The sequence below is a fragment of the Mauremys mutica genome, chromosome 1, assembly GCF_020497125.1.
Source record: "Mauremys mutica isolate MM-2020 ecotype Southern chromosome 1, ASM2049712v1, whole genome shotgun sequence".
Lineage (NCBI taxonomy): Eukaryota > Metazoa > Chordata > Testudines > Geoemydidae > Mauremys > Mauremys mutica.
The window spans coordinates 161602003-161618969 of NC_059072.1; the positions used below are offsets into that span (position 1 = coordinate 161602003).

Genomic DNA, 16967 nt, shown 5'->3' on the forward strand with positions numbered 1-16967 from the left:
GATCCATTGTCCTCCCTCCTCCACCACAGACTGGGTGTGCTGCCTCTTTAGTATCCCAGACTCCTGTGCACCACCCTCATTTGTTTTTTGGTAGAAAATGAGAGCCCTGGATAACTACGTTAAGCCTCATAAGCAGCAAATATAAAGTGCATATACTGTTACAAGCACCTCTCAGTGCATGAGAGGGAGAAACTCATTTGGCTGCTGATTCACTTATTTTAAGCTGCTTTCCCCCATTTTAAAACATAAAAAATTCAGATCCTGGAACACTGGGTGATGTGAATGTTCTGTAAGGATTTGAGAAAAGATACAAAAGAAAAAAATAATCAAATTTATAATTTTATGTTCTTATGGCCTGAATTCTCAGCTTTGTACCAAGGGGAAACAGGTTGAAATTGGGGAGTTTGGGACCCAACCATTTTCTCTTCTTCCTTTTCCTTTATTTATTTATTTATTGTCAAGACAGATGGTATGAAAAGCATTTATATTGGTCTCGTTGCTGACGGAGCTTAACCTAATAATTCAGGACTTGGAACTGGGTGTTTCAATAAAGAAAACACTCTGAGATTTTTCCATTCAAAATGCCATTAGAAGTTTTTAATTTGACAACATCAGAAATCAGTGTCCTGCCAAGACTGAATTCCTGTGCCATCTTGCTCTTGGGACGAAAACACTAAGAGGGACCTGTTCTGAACGTTAGGGTTTTTAATAATTACCCCCACACACACACACACAACTGAGACAGTTTCTGCTCCATGTTGTACAGCAGGATCATGAGCTCAGGAGAGTCTACATCCTCGCATCTTCCTGTGTGTGTTTTTTCTGGGTACTTTCTTTTTAATACTGTGATGCTTTCACCACATAATCCCAGGTCTCTTTCAGACCTTGTGTGGCTACCCAGAGACATTCAAACATGCCATAGAGCTAAGCAAGTAAAAAAACACAAACAAAGGTTGGAATAGAAATGTGAATCTAGTATTCCAAAGCAGCAGTCAAGGATCCTCAAGGGAGGTGGGATGGGCCCTGCCTATCCTGTTGTGTGTGAGATTGGGTGTGATCTTTGCCATGCCAGCTGCTGTGTACTCGTTTTAACACCTTTATGTGTCATAGAATCATAGAATCTCAGGGTTGGAAGGGACCTCAGGAGGTCATCTAGTCCAACCCCCTGCTTAAAGCAGGACCAATCCCCAACTAAATCATCCCAGCCAGGGCTTTGTCGATCCTGATCTTAAAAACCTCTAAGGAAGAAGATTCCACCACCTCTCTAGGTAACCCATTCCAGTGCTTCACCACTCTCTGAGTGAAAAAGTTTTTCCTAATATCCAACCTAAACCTCCCCGCACTGCAACTTGAAACCATTAGCACTTGTTCTGTCATCTGGTACCACTGAGAACAGTCTAGATCCATCCTCTTTGGACCTCCCTTTCAGGTAGTTGAAAGCAGCTATCAAATCCCCCCTCATTCTTCTTTTCTGCAGACTAAACAATCCCAGTTCCCTCAGCCTCTCCTCATAAGTCATGTGCTCCAGCCCCCTAATCATTTTTGTTGCCCTCTGCTGGACTCTTTCCAATTTTTCCACATCCTTCTTGTAGTGTGGGGCCCAAAACTGGACACATTACTCCAGATGAGGCCTCAACAATGTTGAGTAGAGGGGAATGATCACGTCCCTCGATCTGCTGGCAATGCCCCTACTTACACAGCCCAAAATGCTGGTAGCCTTCTTGGCAACAAGGGCACACTATTGACTCATATCCAGCTTCTTGTCCACTGTAACCCCTAGGTCCTTTTCTGCAGAATTGCTGCCTGGCCATTCGGTCCCTAGTCTGTAGCAGTGCATGGGATTCTTCTGTCCTAGGTGTCAGTCCCACCTGTCTTCTTTCAAACAGTATCAATGTCCACTGGAAGGGAGAGTGCATACCTCCTCCTGCACATCTGAAGTGATCTGTTCTGGACTGTGTCCCCTCTATGGCAAGTACAAGGACATACTCCAATTCTGTCTGAAACACATTATCTTACCATCATAAACAAAGTCAAACAGCAAGGCCAGACAAATGATAAAATGAAATTAATCTCTTGTCATCTCTTGCAACCCTGAACACCAGAGACTAAGCAATGACTGCAAACCAACAGGGAGCAAGAGTACAAACTGCAGCCCAGACTGTGAAAGACATCACCAAATCCAAATAGTCATACAAGTGATTGTTGGAAAAGCATCTGCTTTCTCAGAGATTGGCTTGGATTTTAGATTGAGGCCCAGATTATGTTCACCCCTGCATGAATGCATTTGTGGGGAGAGAGAGGGTGTGTTTTGCCCATAATATGGCAGTTGGTGCTCTTGAGCACATGGGGATGACTAATGCTGCCTGCCATGATGAGTCCTCCAGGGCAGAGAACATCTGGATGGGGTGTACACTTCGATATGGTCCATGCCAGCTACAATCCAGCTCAGAGCTTTTTCAAAGATGTAGCAAAGACCTCCATTGAGTACATTCTGCACTGTGCCCAAGGAGGCACTATATGTACTCTTTGTCTTGGCAAGCCAAATGCCTCCTGCCACCACTTTTCAAGCCATCCACTTACTTTCTCCAGTCATAATGTCCCTGTGTCTCAAGGGTATAACTGGGCCCTTGCAGCCCTGGATTCCTTGATCTTCCTTCCACAGACCCCTGAATCCCTCTGAATCCCTGGATAGATACAGGCTGTCTCATTGACTTGCTACTGGTCCATATTCACCCCTGAGATTGCTGGGCCCAGATCACAAGAATGTAAAGATTCTAGCTAAATCCTCCCTGTGCAGAGGAAATAATAATTCTCAGTTGCTTTCTTAGCATTTACTGTGACATCCAAAGACAAATACAGACTCATCTCTAGAATCATTATTCTCTTTGAAGAACACAGATTGTCAGGGGAGACAGTTTACTGTGTATGGATTCACTTAGAAGTTCTGTCCCCCAGTGTGGTTCTCCAGCTGCCCCGTCACATCCTGAGTTGTTGTTTATGCAACTCTTAATTTTCTTTTCATTCTAGAAAGGGCCTCGTCATTTTCTGTATGTGTGCATGTATTTTTATTTCTCATTTTTAATGGTTTCAATTCACAATATACAAAATGGATAGGAAAAAGGTAACTATTACACTAAATATATGTAATGTATATGGGAGTCCTTTGTATATGTATTAGTTTACATTTCCAAAGGTGGCTAGTGATTTTTTTTGTGTCTCAGTTTTTGGGTGCCCAACTAAAGACACAGCTAGGTCCCTTTAAGGTGTATCTTGGTCACTTAAAATAGCTAGTTACTTTTGAAAATTTAGACCAATATGTCTATGTCTACACCTCTACCTTGATATAACACTGTCCTCGGGAGCCAGAAAATCTTACCGTGTTATAGGTGAAACCGCGTTATATTGAACTTGTTTTGATCCACCAGCATATGCAGCCCCCCTCTCCCCCTGCCACCCCGAGCACTGCTTTACCGCGTTATATCAAAATTCGTGTTATATCGGGTCGCATTATATCGGGGTAGAAGTGTATTTATGTACCTCTAATCTGTATCTATGGATCTATATGCAACCACCTGTGTCTAAACAGTGAGGTGGGAGAAGCCTGTTTGGACTAGTGATTAGAGCAGTGGACTATGGGTGTTGGTTCTTTACTGACTCAGAAGAAGAGTGACATCTACTGAATTACCAACTTTATTTCTGGTAGCACCTAAGCATTCCATTATTTATTTAGATTTTCAACACTGTTAGAGGCACCTATCTCACATCACAGTCACACTCTATCAGACTGGTTAATTGAGTCTGCTTTTAACCCATCTCTGTTTCAAAGTAAGAAGGACAAAACCAGGAGTGGTGTGGAGCCAAACCTGAGTTGACATTAAAATTCATAGGTTAATTTATTTTTATTAATATAAGTTTCCATTAAAATATAATGGCAAGAGATCAACACAGACTGATCCCACAAATATTGGGAGCAGCATGTACAGTTCTAAGGGCGGAGTATGGTTCAGAGAGAGACCACCATGAAAGTCCAACAGGCAGTGCAAGATGTTGTTTCCTCACATCAGAATAACAATAACGACTTACCGGTACCCCATAGCAGTAAGAAATGGAAACAAAATGCTTTCAGTTTTGTCTTTAGATTTAACAATTTTCAGCGGAATACTGTGGTAGGTAACAGCATCAGATTCTTTTTCTTTGCATTCTTTCCTGCTGGCCAGTGTTGTGTGGCTCAGCTAACCTTGTAAAGAAAATGATAATTTCCAAAAAACAAACCCCACATACCACTTTCAATTCTATTGTCTCTGGAGGGAAATGTAGAATGGAAACAACAAACAATGTTAGAGATAATCATGAGGGGTGAAATCCAGGCCCTACTGAAGTCAGTGGGAGTTTTGTAATTGACCTCAAGAGGACCTGGATTTCAACTGCAAAGCTTGGAAAGAATAGGGATAGCATACCTGAGAGAAAGGAAGGAAGGGCCAGTAGTTAGGGCACTCGCCTGAGACTTGAGTTCTGGATTCAGTTCCCCATCTGCAAAATGGGGATGATAGCACTTCCGTGCCTCATAGGATCATTGTGAGGGTAAATACATTAAAGACTGTGAGCTGCTCAGACAGTACAGTTATGGGGCCCATATTATTTGTTAAAATAGGCATAGGGACTCAATATGGTGAGTCAAGTGAATGAGTACAAGACAGAAACTTGGACCCATGCTAGGAAATACTTCTTCCCTCTTCTTGGGGTCTGTTGAATATGCTCTAATTATTGTTTCTGCGGACCCCAAGTTACTACACAACTTTTCCTTGTAACTTTCCATATGTAATTTTCATGGCCAAAGGCCTGTTGGCTCAGTCGTTAGGCTACGTGTTGGATTATATGTTGGTTTTGTCCATTAAAGCATTTAAAATCTAGAATATAGTATTTATAATACTTAGATAATTTGTATTATAAGATTGATCTTATTAGATTTATAAAATGATGATAATTGTAACAGAATAATGATAAACATCCATTCCAAGCCATTTATGTACTTGTGTATGTAAATACGTGTGTGTGTGTGTTTCCATTGCCCCACCTCGTCACAACTAGACTGTATAAAACAGCAATGAACGCAGCTGTGTATATGGAGATCCTCAGGATTTTAAAACCAGGCCCTCACATTATGCTACATTTGAACCACTTCAGTAAAGAAAGAGAAATCTACTACGTGGCTGAGCATGAAGGAATATGAAAAGGTGCAGTAACCTTATCTGCGAAAAGAATATGATAATATTCATTGACAGGGGAGCTACAATGAGCAATTATCCCAAGCTGTGTCTTTCAGACAATGCTGTCAGTTTTTCCTCTTTGATGAGTACAGCTGGGCATGTGATGCCAGGGCAAGAAATTCCTCAGTGTCTGGAAGCCTACTGTATTGGATATGGGTTTGTCCCTGAGAGCTGGCAGTCAGGAACAAAATGTGGAAAAGAGGACAAGGTTCTGCAGCTTTGGGATTATAAGGAATTGCTAGTGGCAGGGCCAGGAGAGATTCTTTCAATGACACCCCACTCCCATAGATGTGCACAAAGAATACATCTTGTGCTCCTCAAATATTTCCAGTTGCACCTTGAGGGCCAGACCCTCAGCTGTGTAAATTGGCATAGCTGAACTGATTTCACTAGAGCTGTTGATCTGGCTCCGAATTCCTTAACCAGCACAGCTCACTTCCTTTATAGTTTAAATGTGTGTGCTGGATGTTTCTTCCATGCATAATAATTGGGACTTTTTACAGAGTTTTTTTCATCTTCAAAGCACTTTACAGATATTAACTAACTAAAGCTCCCTGATAGGAAAGTAAGTGGTCCGCAAAGTTTATACACAATTGTGCACTCTAACGTGAGGTTTATTTGGATACAGAGTTTCAGTCCAGTCCATCATGGGGTCAGCCAACAATTTGGATCTGGATCCAAATTTCTCCAAGATTTAAGGATGTTCATAAGCAGTGTTATCATTTGGGCCTGGTACTAATAAATGTTGTTATCCCCAGAGATACAGAGAGAGAAAGTGATTTGTCTAAACCACAGTCGGGCAGCATTGGTGACAGGACTGGAATTCCCTGCCTCCCACCCCTGGGCTCAGACCACTTCAGGCTGTTTCTCTCACATACATCAGATCTTGTTTTGTCAGGTGGTGTTTGAAATAAAAATTAGTACAACCACAGTGTGTTATGCCTTCTCTTGGGGACGGTGTATACTGTTCTTAATAGCCTTTTACTTTGTTGGTTGTTGGATCAGTCCATTGATTACAAGTTACAATCCCTTTTGATCATCTTTATACAGTATCACTAGCAACATCTTTTGTCCAGTACATCTGATTACTTTGGCTCTTACCTGCTGTTTTGCTGTAATGAACTGAATAAATGGTCCCCATTCTCTTTCTTAGTCTGTTTTTTCAGACAGTCCTTTCTAGGTACTGCTTTGTAATGTTTTCTACTTTCTCCCTTGACAGCTTGAAGATTCTGGGTAATTCACTAATCAGTCAAATAGTTCAAATAATGGACCCCCAAAATGTAGGTTGTTAATTATTTTTCAATATGATGGCAAATTTAATGTGTTACAGTGGAGCCTTTTGGTAATACCTGAAATAGCTTTGGACATACTGAGAACTAGAATAATAATTTGCACTTACATAACACCAGGCTTTGGAGGATATCAGAGCACTTTATAGCATTTAATGAATGAAGCCTTCCACACAGGAAGTGCTAAACTAGTATAATCCCCCTTTACAGATGGCGAAACTGGGGCATGGAGAGGTGAAGTGACTTGCCCCAGGTCACGTGGATCAGGGTTCCGGCCAGAATTGGACAGCATAAGTATTTGTTCCAGTCCTGGGCAGGAGTGTGACACTTACCAGGGTGGTAGTGAGCTCCCCAGTCAGGAGGTCTGATCTTTGTTGCTCTACATAGCCAGAGTACTTGTTCCCCCTTCCCTAGGACACAACTGTGCTGACCTGATGTATAGTAACATGCTCTCTGGCTGTCCCACAGGTACTGCTCCCAGTGCCTGATTCTCTAGTGCACTCCCTGGACTTCCTCATCCCCAGATGTCACAGGAGTACTCCTCTTGGGGAGCTAGAACCAGTTCTGTGCTCCTTTTGCTCGCTCTCTTTCCCACACAGGAGAGGTCCTTTCACTTTGGAGTGTGCTCTCTCCTCTGCTAGTCAACCCCTACAAGAGCAGGGCCCAGTCTCCTCCCCTTTGCCCTCTCATCTGCTGAAGGACCAGCTTTTTCTGATATTCTGGAGCCCAGCTTTCACTAATGCCTGCAGTGCGTTCCTGTGACTACCCCCTCCTCTGAGCCCACGGGGAAGTTGACTGATGGAAGAGAGTGAGTGAGGCCTGCCCGGACTCTGTGTATTTGTTTGGGTGAAGGTGAGTGTGGTTGGGTGAGAGAGAGAGAATTAATGTGTTATAACAAATGAATGGGTGCCTGGGTGATGGAAGGAGAGAATGAATGAATGTAAGAGTGATTGAGAGCATACAGGAAAGAGTAAGTGAGCCAATGTGTGGGTGAATTAGAGAATGAACAAGCATGAGGAAGAATGGGCAAGGGAGAGAGTGGCGTGGAACAGAAACCATTCCTTTATTCTCTCAGTAACCAGCCCATAGAGTATCATTTTGTTTACTGTAGTTTTTAGTATGTACTGTGGAACTGTGTATTTTCTTGAAGCATTATGAGCTTTCAACTCTACAAAGTAAAATCATCTACTTATATGTTGCTCCATCTGTTTAAACTGGACACACATAATAAATGTCACCGTGGAGTGGCCTAACAGGATTATTTCAGGATAATAGTCATCTTGAAAATCCTGGCCTTCATGTTAAAAGGAATCAGGACATTGGGTAAAAACTGTGTTGTGACTAATCTTTGTGGCAATATAGGGTACTATGTAATGAGCATCTCCACTGTGTGTTAAGGATATCCCTGAGATAAGGATATCAGACTTCAGAGTCTGTGTAAAACACTTTTGTAAACAGGTGCACATAGCTTTGGGTTTTTTCCTCAGTAATTGGAGCAAAAATGTTACTACTTGAGTGTTACCTGTAAGTTATATCAGCTGTTAGTGCCTTTTTCTGTGCTTGTGTCAGTGGTATTTTTGAGTTGGCATAGGATTTGCTTTTTAAATTTAAAAATAACACCCCCTTTAATTATTATTATTATTATTATTGTTGTTGTTATTGTTATTTATTTATTTATTATTTACATCATAGTAGCGACTAAGAGCCCTAGTCATGGACCAGGGCTCCATTGTGTTAGACACTATACAAACAGAACAAAAGGATGGCCTCTGTCCGCAAGAAGCATATAGGAACATAGGTTCTAAACTGCCATGTGGATCCTCATGCAGGATTCCCTATCAGTGGCCAGGCAGTATACATCAATAGCTAGGGGCAGAATATGGCCCGTAGGATTGACTATCCTAAATTGAACTAATATTTCTCTAAATCCAGTGTTCTGTTTTCAGTAGTGGCCCATGAAAAAGGCAAAATATCCTCAGACTTCTTCAGAATGGCATTTAAAAATTATGTTACAATATACTTGCAAAGTACTATTTCATCCTTTAGGTTATATTCTCTGGTTACAGTACATACAACTGATCATTGAAAAGATCCATTTGAGGAGAAGTGAAAACAGTTATAAATAATTATACATACTGTGATCCAAGCAATCAGATGCTTTAGGTCACCAAATGATTGTCACTGGATTCCAGACTGAATTAATCTATATATTTCTTAGGATTTTTTAAATGGATCATTTCATCCATAACTATCAGGAGTTCTTTGACTAGATCAGTCAAGATAAATATGCTTAAAAGTAATAAGACTTTGCACTACTCAAGCACTATCTGAACAGGTATTCCAGTGCTTTACAAATGAAGAAACTGAAGTACAAAGAGGTTGAAAGACTTGACCAGTGACACACAGTCAGTTTGTATCAGAGTTGGATGTAGATGTAGGATTTTACATATTATGTTCTGGTTCTTGAACAGGTACAAAATGTGAAAAAGTTTATAGATGTGGAAAACTGACACTTCCCTATGATAATGTAATATGGAATAATAAAAGACTGATTTCAGACTTTTAGATCTATTCTAGTGATTTTACAGTAAGCTAGAAATGACCAAACAAATAAATGATCACATATGTTGATAGCATACTAATCCAGTCAGCCAACCAAAGGCTACTTTTGATAGCCCACATGTTTATTAAAGAAAGCACGTTTTCAGACAGAGTAATAACATGTTTGCTTGATTCCGATCCTTCATGTCCTGCACATCTTTTGACTCTTATGAGGAGGTTGTCCTTGGCCTGACTTCATGTTGTCTTGGGCTACTAAACTGTGGGGTTCTTCATCCCTGATAAACAGCAAGAAAATGTTTGCATTTGAGTACCAAGAGAATTTCATTTGAAGCCTGTGGAAAACTAACATTTCTCATATAAAGGATTCATCTGCACAACTGTGTCGGATTCTATTTTCAATATCAGGCTGCATCATCATGCTTCAAAGTTGCCGTTAGTGCACTTGTGTTGCTCCTGACTAGCTCCTGAGACTCTTTTTGGCTGTATGTTTTATGATTTTTATTTATTATTTCCGGTCTTATTACAATTTTCTTTTTAAACAGCAGGCCGAGCTGACTCACTGCTGTTGACTCCATGACCTGCTTCCCATTTCAACCGCCACCTGTTTAAAAAGTTTAGTAGCTGACATTATATCCCCTGGGATCGTCTGAGCAGTGGACCAGTAAAAAGCAAACCAAAAGGTAAAACTCCTCCTTGCTTGTGAGGCAGGAGCTCTATAGTCACATAAGTAAATCACTGCTTTGCTGATTGTTGAACCTAGGGAATGGGAGAGAAAGAGGAAACCTCATGGCTGAGCGAAGAGAGCTGCTTGAAGTACAAAAACTGGTTTTTGCTATATCAGCTGCCTGGAGTGTTAGGGGAAGAATACTTTCCTGTTCTTGATATAAAATACACTGAAATGGAAGGGAGATGCAGGGCAATCTAGTCAGTAGTCAGTGGAGTAGGAGTTAGGATTCTATTCTTGGTTCTACCATTGATCTGCTGTGTGACTTATTATTTAACTTCTCTGTGTCTCAGTTTACCCATGTGGTAAGTAGAGGTTGTAAAGATAGGTACTGTAATGGTTGCTGTTACTATTTTAATTGCTTGTGTTCTGTTAGTGCCAACAATGTTCTAGGCTCTGTGCATACCCAAGGAAAACACAGTCCCTGTCCCACATAACTTACAATCTAACTAATTATGTGACTAGTATGGGAGTGACTGTTGAGAAAGATAATATTAGTATATACTGTAATTAATAATTGTGATAAGCCTCCGTGCATGCTTATTGTGAGCTAACTAGATATTTCTAGAGCTCTGAGCAGAGTTTGACTGAACCAAGTGCATTTCTTAAATGTGCCTTCTCTCCTGACAAGTCAAATTTCTGTATGCTTATAACTAACCTTTACAAGACTAATAATTCTCACCTTTTTCATGGGGGTGTTGAGGCTAACAGGACCATGTTGTTAGGTAGCTTTGCACCACAATCTAGGCTTTATTTTTGTTAAATGCCTTACAAATCTCATATTAATAGAAACATTTGGTTTAATTTTTTTAAATGCACATACAAATGGTGGGAGGGTTGTTTTGGTTTTGGATTTAAACATTTCCCTACAGTGTTTTTACAACCCCAAAGGAAATACATTGTTCTAGCATAGGAGAATCTCCAATTGAAACTTACTAGAAACAAAAATAAAGCTGAGAAGCCAATTTTCATTTCCCAAGATAAGCAGCATGTAAAAAATAAACCAACCTCAAAACATAATAATAGTAGAACATTAAATTAGTTTCAGCTTAATAGCCCCAAGTGTTGTTAGTAACACAGGTAAAGAAATTACTTAATAAAAAATATATGATTTTTAACTTGACAGTGTCCCTCTTAATTAAGTTATGAGATCCTCAGACAAAAGATGTTATAAAAGTGCAGTGTGTAGCTTCTATTATTTATAAGAGAATGCTAAAGGTCTAGCTCAAACCGATTAAAGCAAGGAAAATCTCATTGAAGCCTTTCATTCTATTATGGGTATTTCTAAAGACACCTATCTCACCATGGTATCTCTAGTACTGTATCTGACTAGCTCCTTAAATCACCCTCTTTTGATGCAGGAATTGCAGATATTTGCAGTCATTTTGGCCAAGTCATACATCTATTGGAAATGCAACTAAGTGCTTCTGAAAAAAAATGCATTATTTTCAAAGGTGGTGACTGTGATGAAATAATGTTTGAAAGCCTGTATCTACTGCCCACCTAAATTACAAGTTTCAAGTTATACTGAATCAGCCTCCTGCTACATATTTAGTTTTTCACAGACCCTTCAAATATTTGTGTCAGTCTGGTAGCTGAGCATCCTCCCAGCCTATTATAGGGCCATATCCCGTTTGCTTTATTGAAGCAAGTCCCATTGACTTCACGGGAACTAATTAAGTGAATAAATGAAGCCATATTTGGCCCATATATGCAATTTAACTTATCACTGGTGTCCCTTTCCACATTTAGCCCAGTTCTCAGTACTGAGATACTGTAGAAATTAAATTATTTATAGTATGAATAGACTGTAAAGATGAAGTCCTGGCCCTGTTTAAGTCAATGGAAAAATTCTCATTGACTTCAGTGGGGTCAGGATTTGATCCTAAATATCCAAATTATAAGCCCTTAAGGGCAAGGATCTACTAGTAGCATTTCTTACCTTGCTTTAACTGCTTGTCAGATTCTTGGGCACTGTAAAAACAATAAACAATAAATGATATTCAAAATGTATATGACATGGGCATTTTTGTAATGCCCGGAAGTCGGGCAGGTCAAAAGGCTGTCCCAAGCAGTAGTTAGAGTTTGCACAAGAAGCCCAATTTGTGGGAAAGCCAATCCAAGGGAAAGGTATGGCAAGGCAGCTGACGGAGTCTGCTGAGGCAGCAAGGCAGTCAGATGGGTCTGAGTGAAAATGAAACCTTCCTGTAGGTGGTGCATGCCTTCTTATCTGCATCAAGCTGTTGCATTAGCTTCTCTTGGATTTGTTGGATGTGGTGTATCAATCTAAGGCTGCAGGGACAGCAGGCACCGTGAGAAGAACAGGATGAAATGGGGGTGAAAACAGTAGTTAGCAAAAAAACCCAGGCTAATACAGGTCAAGACATGGTCCTTGTTATTCTATGCAAATTCTGTATATAGAACCAGTGAAGAGCAAATGTTGGTGGAAATTTGTGAAGCATTGTAGGGACTATTCCAGTACCTCCTTCACTCTTTCTGATTAACTGTCTTTTACAGATGATAGGAGATTGAGGTAGGGAGACGCACCACTAGTAAGTGAAATACCACTCTCCAAAAATGTGACATAAACTGGGGTCCTTGGTCTGAAGTAATGTGTCTGGGAGGCCATGGAGGCAGAAAACATGGGAGATGAAGAGACAGGCGGTGTCCTCAGTGGTGGGGAGTTGTGCGCAGGGAATGAAGTGTGCCATCTTTGTAAGCTGGTCGTCCCCTGGCCAGATCCTGACTAGATTGTAGGCTCTCGGGAGATCCAGCTTGGTGAATATCTGAGCTGTCCTTACTAGGTCTAGCAGCTCTGGAATCACGTCTGCACGGTATTTTATGGGGGGAGAAACAGTTGACCCTAGAAGTAACAAAGCTCTTTGTGCTGCTTGAGACAGTGCACCCTCCACCACCAGACCTGAAGGATGGGTGGGGTGTCTGGCTGGGGATTCTGGAAACCTGGACCTGGGGCTGAAAGGCAGTTGGTTCAGCAGTACTCTGAGCTAAAAGTCACACTATGGTACCTCCAGAAGATACTCGGGTATTGCTTGGCGAGCCAGGGGATTCCAAGTATCACAGGGAAGTGTGGGGACCAGATTCAGCTGAATCAATTGAGTTCATGATGTTCCCCAATTACTGTTTCCAGACCTGTCGTTTCCTGACTGACAGGACCAGAGGTGAGCAGTGAGCTGTCAGCTGTCTCATCCAGGTTGGGGTAGCCTGGGGAGACCAAGGAACTGTGCTACAGTGGTATCTGTGGAACTATCCCTTGCCCCAGAGTCAGTAAAAGCCTGCCGGAGAGGAACAGCTTGTCTGGAATTCTGATGTAAGAATTGGAGCTGTAGGTGAGGGGACGATCTTAAGGGGGTGGGGCAGATACCTGGAAGGGCTTGGCCAGTGAAGTTTTCCTTGTTACCCAGGTTTGGCTCCTCTGATTGAGGCTGGGCAGCTCAGCAATGCTACCCCTGCGGGTTCCATGCCACTTTCCTTGGAGCAGGAACGAAACCAGGAGATCGAAGAATTGGTCTGAGCAAACTATCACGCCTGGGAATCAGGCTGGTTAATGGGCAGTCCTGATCAGCAGTAAGAGTTTACTCAAGAGATCTGATCGCTGGGAGATCCAATCTAAGGGAAAGGTACAGCGAATTGGCTGGCAGGATCGGGCGAGGCAGCAATGCTGGGTCAGGTGGGTCAGAATAGTACCTGTGGGAAATGGCTGATTGCTCAGACAAGGTCCAGAAGGGAAGCAGGAAGTTTATGCATAGTCATCAGCCAGTGAGGTCCAAGACCCTGTCGCAAATCAGGAGGCATGTTGCAGAACCCTGGAAGCTGGCCCACCCAAGACTGTGAATTCCCTGATCCAATGCTGCTTTCCAAAAACCTACTAGGCCTGAGTTTGAGAGCAGCGTCTTGACAATTTGAAAGAGAAGTACTTGTAATATATTTGAAACACTTGCTGCTCTGCCTTCAGATAAACCTCTAAGTAACACAGATAATAAAGTCGTTTATTTTAAATACTTCCTTCTAGGAATATTGCCAGCCACATCTTCAAGGGAAAAAAATGGGCATGATATCTTAATATGATTATCATTGTAAACCAGTTTTCTATAGGGGTTCAAGCTATAGCTCCTAGAACTGATAGAATATAATTTGTCTTATGACAATCAAGCCTGGCATAGAAAATGAATATAGAGAAGGCTTCTCCTTAGATTAACTCTGTGCTGCTGATGTGTTCAATAAGCCTGTTTCTTGTTTTGCTTTGTAAGGATCCCCCTTATAATCCAATCCCTTAGAGGCATTTTATCTGCTAATATGTGTAATGACAGGCATTCCTGCTGTCATTTATGAAATTAGAAGACATTTATTTTTATTCAGTGTTGAGGTTCAAGTCTGCTAAAGTTTCTTAACTGGAATAGAAGTTGTATATACACATGTTTCTGGAAGAATTCACTGGCACACCTGGTTGTCTAACTCTGCCCTCTTTTCACTTATCATCAGTCAGTGCTGAACAAGTCACAACTCACTGCATGTGTGGATTTTCAGCATATTTGAAAATGCACTGTGCTTTTAATTCCTTGCACTTCATCTTCAAAGTACACTTACGTTTGCAGCTACTTAGTCTCCTCTCACTCACACTGGTGCGAGTCAGGAGTCTGAAGTCTATAGAGTTGCACCATTGTAAACTTACACGAGAGGAGACTCAGACCCATGGCATTTAAACTACAGAAACAGAGCACAATGTTTTGCGTATTTAGCCATCTATGTAAAGGGTTTTAGAGAGCCTTCTAGGGTGTGTGAGAGTGGCTCAGATTTTATAAGGTATTCTGAGAACGCTGTGTCATAAATTACTCTTGGCTGGAGTGACTTATGGGGAAAGTAAACCATCTTGCAGGCCTTATGCTGCTGAATTTAGCCAATTACGCTGTTTCCGGCTCCAATCATTGTTTCTCCTTTAAAGCAATAGAAACCTCCTTTGCCAATCTCCGGACATCTTTTTAAGCAACGTAGTCATGATTTAGAAATCTAACATCGGCTCCCGGGACTAAAGTGTTTCCTTTGGCCACCAACAGCAACAGTTACTGAACTGGGTCGCTTATAACCTTTTCATCCTTGCTTAGTTTTACCAGTGTTTGTCAAAAACAGTAAATAGATGTTATGCTTCTTAACTCTGCAGATAATAAATAGCGGTGATTGCTGCTGCCTTAGTAGGCATCAGACATCTGCAAGTCAATTATCTGAATACACAGGTGCTCACTACTTGGATGAAGGAAATGCAAGTTTCATATATTTTACAATCAGCATGATATTGGACCATGAAGTCTGTAAGAAGTAGGGTGAGCAGGTGAGTGTGGTGACCTTAGGACATATGAAGTCTTGTATTACATTCTGAATTCTGATGTTGTATCTATAATATCTGATATGTCTCATCAGCCAGTCCCTAGTTCCCTAATTCAGGGCACAGGCATATTCTGTCTGAACTATGAATTCAAGCAGTACTGGCCCATTGTTTGAAGGAAGATGTGTTACCACTGTGGAGTAAGTACATCTGTAAACCAGACCGTAGTGCAAAGTCCTAGGTTTTTCAAAGCTTTTGGGGGGTATAATGTGCTGCTCTGGGGAGCTGCAGAAATGTTGAGATTAATCATCTGGACACAAGGTTGTGACTCTAGGGGCTATTTAGCATGGAGTTAGCAGAAGCACTAAAATCACAAGCAAAATGTTAGGGTAGGTCACTCAGTTCTGCTGGGAAGAAATATTGTGCTGTCTAAAGATGAGCCTGTATAGAATAGCGCAGGCAGGGGCAGCACCAATAAAACCTGTAACTGTCACTAATTTCACCCTCACTGGTATTTGGTCTACGCAACTGCTGTTTCCTCTTCCTAATTCACATTATAGCTGAGATGTTTTGTTTATCCACATGAGTAGACAAGCTCATGAAATGGTCTCAAGCAGCAAATGGCTTTGGAAGCCAGACAAAGCGAACTAATCTCCAGTTTATGAATGTTTTGCAATGCTGAAGGAACAAATGCTGCAGCAAACAACTTTAAAGAGGCACTGGGGTGGGGGGGTTGCTGAGGAGAAGTATTAACGATAGAAGAGCAATAATGCCCCGAGAAAAATGACATGCTGGGTAAGGCAATTTATGTTAAGGAGGGACAATAGAAGGATCAGCTAGAAGGACACAGGATTTGAGGTGAGGGGGGAAAATAGAGGAGATGGACTACGTGACCATGGAGAGAAAAGGGGTAGGAAAATCTAGCAGGCTCCTACTAGCCATGCTTTGGTTTGAAAAGGGAGATTTGAAGTTTTTTAAAAAACCAACTTCTTCTCCAGATTGATAAGGAAGGGCAGTGCAGGTGAGAATCTTCTCCACTATCATACTGCTCAAGCTGCTTCTAACTGCTATCCAGAGGAACAAATAATGCTTTGAGCTCTCTGGATGAACGTCTCTATAGAAGTCCAAAAGATTGTTTAAAGGCCAGACCCAACAGTTCTTAGTCCTTATTCTGGCCAAACTACCATTCAGAATTGAAAACAATCAAACATCCATTCCTAACCTATTGTTCTTATAAGCCCAGCAACCTTGCCTGGTGCTAAATCAGGTTAGAATGTTGCTCCTGGTTTCTTTGTGAGTGTTTTTGGGGGTAAGAAGGAGAAATGTGGATATCTTCCATTTGTTTGTGAACAAATGTTACCTAAGATTGGTAATCACTGGCCATTATCAAGTAATAACTTGGGCAGTTCTTTGGGTATATAGTCCTCAGCTCTTAAGATGCTGAACGATCCTTGCTGAACATTCCCATGAGGTGCTGAGCACCCTCAACTTCCATTCAAGTCATTGTGAGTTATGAAAGCTCAATAAAGTGTTCAGCACATGCAGAAACAAGTCTTTAATGCTCAGAGGCAGTCCTTACTTGAGCAAAACTTCCACTGAAGTCAGTTGAAGTTTTCCCTGAGTGAGGACTGAGTTAAAAACTTAGGGCATACTTCTGATCTCACACTACCTTTTACCCAGGTGTAACTCCCATTACTTCAGTGATATTTGTCCTGATTTACACCAATGGAAAGGAGACCAGAATCTGGCCCTGCATAAGGACTTCAAGATTTGGCCCCACATCTGTA

General features: G+C 41.4%; 1 protein-coding gene across 17 annotated transcripts in view; it reads left to right on the forward strand.

The window, feature by feature from the left end:
* Positions 1-16967, forward strand: part of ZBTB20 (zinc finger and BTB domain containing 20) — a 666697-nt gene that overhangs the window by 351230 nt on the left and 298500 nt on the right. For 14 of the 17 annotated variants that reach the window (XM_045001306.1, XM_045001342.1, XM_045001323.1 and 11 more), the window contains one exon: positions 9661-9798. The exons of 2 other annotated variants lie outside the window; for them this stretch is intronic. The gene's annotated coding sequence lies outside the window, so the exon portion shown is untranslated. The remainder of the gene's footprint in view (positions 1-9660; positions 9799-16967) is intronic. One more of the 17 variants, XM_045001304.1, reaches the window with a different exon arrangement.